The sequence below is a fragment of the Aquila chrysaetos genome, chromosome 10 (assembly GCF_900496995.4).
Source record: "Aquila chrysaetos chrysaetos chromosome 10, bAquChr1.4, whole genome shotgun sequence".
Taxonomy (NCBI): Eukaryota; Metazoa; Chordata; class Aves; order Accipitriformes; family Accipitridae; genus Aquila; species Aquila chrysaetos.
The window spans coordinates 2,281,695-2,287,694 of NC_044013.1; positions in this window are offsets into that span (position 1 = coordinate 2,281,695).

A 6,000-nucleotide genomic window follows, 5' to 3' on the forward strand; every position below is an offset into this window, starting at 1 on the left:
CCGGGTGCCAACAGACGGCGTCTGCTCTAAACGGCGTATTCTCTTGCCACGGGGAGGTAATGAGACGGCTCGCACACGCGTGCCGTCGTGTAAAGCCAATTCAGCAGGGACTCCTCAAAGCCCTCCTCCGCCTTGGCCCGGCCTTATGAAAAGTTTCCATCTTTAATATTTCTGCCGCTGGCAAATTTCATGTGAGGCCAAGTTTTAATCAGAAAAGTGCAGTAATTTGTATGACGGTAATAATAAGTCAACTCCTGTACCCTCTCTGCTCCCACACTACCTCCTGCCACCCACCAGCCGTCAGTCGCTGGCTGCGGTCTCGCTGACTCCACAGCGAGAGAGGGTGGGGATGGCAGAGCATCTCTACGAGGGACCTCAGCATCCCGAGCGTGCAAACGGGGGCCGCAAACCACTGCCCAAAGGCATCCCAAAAATTTGCCTCCAAAATGCTAGGGGTGGGGAAAGGCTTTTGCAGGAGAAGCGTCGTGCCGGCCTCTTGCAGCCCTGCTCTACAGCTCTTACCTATGTCAAAACACTTCAATTTTTCATTACAAAAAAAAAAAAAAAACAACCAAAATTTAAAATAACTTGTTTCAGGCATCTATTTTGGAATGCATCCTAACAGCTCCTTCCTGTAAGTCCCCACCAAAGGAGGGTCCGGAGCCCTTGCGGGGGACGTGCGTCTTCCAGGCTTGCAGGATCGGGCTCCAATTAAGTGCAATGCTCTCCAGATTTGGTTCCCATTATTGTCTTCCTTTAGCATGACCGGCTGGAGCACTTGAATTGGAAAGGTCCCAGAATCTTCAGTCTCCTAAAATATTTTCAATAACGTTGAGAGCAATTTTCCTTAGAGCATGTAAGGATTTCAGCGGAGGAGCCAACTTTCCCAGAGGAATGATCCAATTACGAGGACTGGATGCTCTTGTCAATCTCTCCCTCAGGGACGTGGAAAATCAAAATTATGATTTATTTTTTTTAATGTGACAGCGAGCGTAAAGGCAGAAATCTAAACCATGCCGTTATCTCCCCAGGCACCCCCTGCTCCCTCTGCCTGATACTGTTAGCTAAAAATACCGACTCGTTTCAGGCAGAACCTCCTTAAATTCTGCTCTAATGACAGCGCCGGCAGGACCCAGCCCTCAGTGCAGTGCTGAATTATGACTTTTTAATGGTGACCTTTGCATGTAAAAATTGAGTCAAAATGACTCCAGCTTTCGCTAATGCAACGAGAGAAATGCGGTTCGAACCCAGGGGTTTGTGTTTGGTGACAAAGGCGGGGAAAGGCAGCGGCAGTCCCCCAAAAGCTAAAATTAGTTCTCGCGGGGTGAGGGCAGCGGAGGAGCCGGTGGCGGCGAGGGGGACGGGCGAGCGGGGAAAGCCGGCGTGCCTTTCGCACGGGATGCTGCGGGAGATGTCCCCAGCGTGCCGGCCGCGGTGGTGGGGTGGGACAGGACCCCAACGGGCTCGTTTGCACCCTGCAGCCCTCCTCCTCCTCCTCCTCCTCCTCCCCACGCCATCCCTCCCTGTGCACCCCGTATGGGTGCATCCCTGTAGGGATGCGGAGGGGGGGGGTTAGGGGTGCAGTTTGCCAACCTCCAACGCCGGGAGCTTTGTGCCAGGGAGAAGGAGCTGCCTTTGTGCGGCGGGGCGGCGGGGGGCCTTTGTCCCCGCCGGGGCCGAGATCAAGGGGTGGGCAGTGGGATCTGCAGCAGCCACGCGCCGCCCGCTCCCCCTTAGAAGTTGTTGTTGCTATGGGGTCTATTGTTGCAGGCTTTCCCCCGGCGCTTTACATCCCGCACCTTGCTTTTTCACAGGGCGAACAATAATGCAAACTCTTTTTGCTCCTGTAGTTGCCTTTTCACATTTTTCTTTCCCCTTTTGCAACCTATTATGAGCGATAACGCTAAGGAACGGCACAATTCTTCGAGAGATTTTCCACCGCCAGCTCGTAGCGCACCGCTCGCCAGGTTATTCTGTCCAAAAAGCCCAGGAAAATCTGCGTATCTGGAGGACGTTATTAATTACCTGACGTGACATCTCTAACTCAGTGAAGATTCGTCTCTGGCTAATGAAGCTGTCAGGGGCAGGCACCGTGCTGATGCTGCCCTGCCGCGGGCGCTGGCCCGCATCCAGGACAGCGCCTGCTATTCCTAGCCCAAGCCAGCGATCCCACGGGAGCACAGGAGCAGGATCCAGCCCTGGTACCTCCCAGCATCACCACATCACGTTCATCTTCCAGCTCTTCTGGATCTCCTCAGCAGAAAACTGGCTGACAAGCAAAACCCTTTGGCTTCATCTGTTAATTCCTTGAGGTTGTACCTGCAACGGGAGTAACCAAAGAGCCTTGATCCTCCCAGGGTAGGGCCTCATGCCCCTACAGATGCCCTGTGCGGTTTTTCAGGGCTCCAGGGAAGACGTTATGTATGGAGGCTGGAATAAATTTAATATTGTGCCAGGGCTAGAGGCAGGATCCCTCGCCTGGGTGCCATGGGCTGCCAGGCTCTCCCCATCCTGTCCTGGGGAAGGGCAGCATCAGCACACCAGTTATTTCCCATGCCCTGTGGCCAGGTCTTGCATCCAGTGCCTTTCCAGCACTGGGAAAACATCCTGGGGAATCCTGGGAACATTTCTGCCATCACCCCCGCTCCTGGGAAACCTCCTCCCCAGCAGCACCCGACCTCCTGTCCCAGCAGCGGGATGCTGCTTGCATCCTCCGGGATCCTGCTTTCACGAAATCCATTGTAAGGGATAAATGGGAGTGCCCATGATGAAAGGTGATCTTTCCTGGTGATAGGGACTGGTCTCCCTCGGCTGAAAATCAAGTTGTATAATTGCTTAAATGGAAAGTGGTATTCATGTTTAAATAAATTACTGTATTGGTTTAAAAATTTCTAATGACGAAGAGCAAGCGGACTGTTGAATCGGCGTGCCAGAGCGTCTGGTTCTTAATGACAAATGTTTTAATTAAAATAATTATAATTAAATGCATGTCAAAAAAATGTTTCAGTTTGAAACGCACTTCACAACCTCACATCACATCCTATCAGACGACAGACCACATGACAAAACAGAAAATAAACCGAGACCTTTAGGCAAATTTTCCTCAAAGACGCAGTGGCAATTCCCCAGCCGCATGCATCGTGCCGCCTGCGGTCGGCGGTGCAGCGGGGCCAGCTGTCACCCGCACCCAAATGAAAGCCGCTATTAGGGCTTTAATAATACCGAGCTAACGTATATGTATAGCGCTTCGCCTCTCCTAGCTCTCTGCAAACATTAATGCATATGCAAACCCCACGTGGGCTGGAGGGGACGGGAATCGTCACTCTCACCCAGCACGCAGGGATCCAGAGGCTAAGGCTTGCTCTCCTCCCCTCTAAGCTGTTTTTAAAATGGGATTTGGATGCTTGAGAACATGTAGCTGGTGCCGTCTTCCCTGGCTGCTCTTTCTATTAAGGGAAATAAACGTAAGCAGACTGCACTCGTTTCTGCACCGTGGACGTAGTGCGCGTTTCTGCTCTACATTTCTAAGGGCACCTTTTTCCTTTGAAACGCTGGCACGGGGATGACCGGTGACGCAGGACGAAGAGCTTGCTGGCACGCAGGAGCAAGCTGCAGCCGAGTGTCCCCGGAGCACCCGGGTGGCCGGTGCGGCCAGAAATGCTGCAGGAGGGAAAAGGGGGAGTGAGAGACATCGACAGCAACATCCCCGGGACATCTTTAAACTCCACTACGCGACCCAAAAGTAATATAGTTATCCAATTATCACTTCCTCCATCTGACCCATTTCACTTAACGTACCACGAGTATTTTCAGAGCGGTCCCTCCGGGCCCTCGCAGGGCTGCAGGTGGGCACGGCGGGAGCCGTCCCGTGGGCTCCCCCACCCTCTATCCCGCATCCCGCATCCCGCATCCCACCCTGCACCAGGCAATGCCGCTCCGCCAGCCAAACGTTGTAATTGGATCTTAATTACACAGCTCTCCGAGAGGTTATTTTTATTTCTTTGTTTGTTAATGCAATTATTTAGCTGCCCTATTCTAGCCTTGACCTTGCAGGAAGAGGGTATTTTCCAGTCAGCATAATGCTTTATCTTTGAAAGCTACAATCAATAAGGATAATTAATGATGCCTGCTGCAATGATAGCCTCAGCAATCATTATACCACATTAATCCCTGCAGTCAGACTGGGGTCAAGGCCATCTAAATCATTCACCTAGGGGTGGAGAAATTCAAATAATTTACCAATTTAAATCCGAGGAAACAAATCCGACTTTATTTTTCAAAGCCATTTAAACCGTTACATTTTTAAGGGGCCGCAGCCCGTCGCAGCCGTGTTTTTGTGGGAGCCCTGGATGCAAAGCAGCGCAGCCCGTGATGCTCCCCGTGGGCAACCAGGTCCCCTCGTGGGGACGCGCACCGGGGACGTGCCACACGTGCCACTGATTTTGCCTCAGCCCTGGTTTCTGTGACAGGATCAGCGAGGGGCAGGGGACCAGCCACCACGTATGAGCACAAACTGCAAAACCACTGATGTGTTTTAATTACTTCAGCCCGCTCTTTGCACGTGTGTGTAATGTATTAGGGCCAGGAACGAGGCGGGGGGCTGTGCCAAAATGCGTCCTGCTGCGTTTGAGCGTACCAGCAAGCCCAAGGGAAATGCTGGGGACTTCTCCCAGCACGGCCCTCCGGCAGCTCCGGCCACCCTCGGGGCTGGTTCAGCCACCCGTGGCTGCCGTGACGGGCTTTTTTTAACGTCCACTATCAGAAGGATGTAGCTTTTTGACATCTCCGTGCTGGGAGTGAAGATATCCCTCCATCTGCTCCCTGCAAAGATAATTTTTGGGACGCAGCCAGCACTACGGTCGCATCCTGATGCCTCCCGACGTGCTCAACCGGGGCTTGGCATCCTTCTCGCCCCAAGGGGAAGCCAACGGCATCCCCAGCCCCTGGGGAGGAGAGGGGTCCCATCCTGCCCACTGCCCATGGCAGCCCCCGCTGCCCGCCCCCAGCCAAAATGCCTGTCCGCTGCACACTGGGTGGAAAAAGCCACCAAGGGCTTTGTCAGGATATTAAAAAAACCCGCAAAGCCAAGAGCTGGTATTATTAGAGAAAAGCTGCAGAGTAATGCCCTTGGCCAAAAATCATGTTTGTTGATAATCGATAGGTTTTGCTGACCTAAGTCTGTTCCTGGTGGCTTTTGCAGGGCTGGTTTTGCACGTTCGGGACATGCTGCCTGCTGCAACGTCCACCGCGATACCCACCACGATGCCCACCACGATGCCCACCCTGATGTCCACCACGGTGTCCACCACGGTGTCCTCCGCATGAGATGGACCGGCAGCAGCGTGGCGCAGGGTCTCGGGGCTCTCTCCGCATCCCTCCGGGGTCTCAGCCCAGTCCGGGGGCTCGGCCGTCTCCGGGGGTGGGTGAAGTTTGAGAAGCACCCAGAAACGTGTAATGGTGTTGAGTCTCCCCATTGAAATGAAGGGGAAATTTGGTCTAGTTTTGATTTATCGCTCTATTATGAACAAGTTTGTGTTTTCACCAAAGCCATTCTCCTTCCCTGTACTGAATTAATTATATATTAACGGCGGCGTATAATTTATATGTGGACATATACAATAAATTATGGCCTAAATATATAATTCTACACATATAATTAATTGCATTAAACATCTACATTTTAAGCCTACAATTAGATAACCCTGAGAGACAATCCTGTTAGCATTTTTAATAAATACTTGTGTTTGAAGCTGTTTAACAGAGCACCTGATAACTGATATAGCAGTGTTAACATCTGTTCCATTATTTCCAGAGGACGTTAGTTTAACGTAATGCTCCTCACATAAAATATGCATTTGTTCTTGACTGTCAAGTGCCTCTATTATTTTATTAAAAAGTCAAAAAACAATATAATCAGACTTCATAATTTATGTGTGACATTTTCATTACAGAAAACTTTATGCAAAATTGAATTCTAAAATTTAATTTCCTGTGATGTTT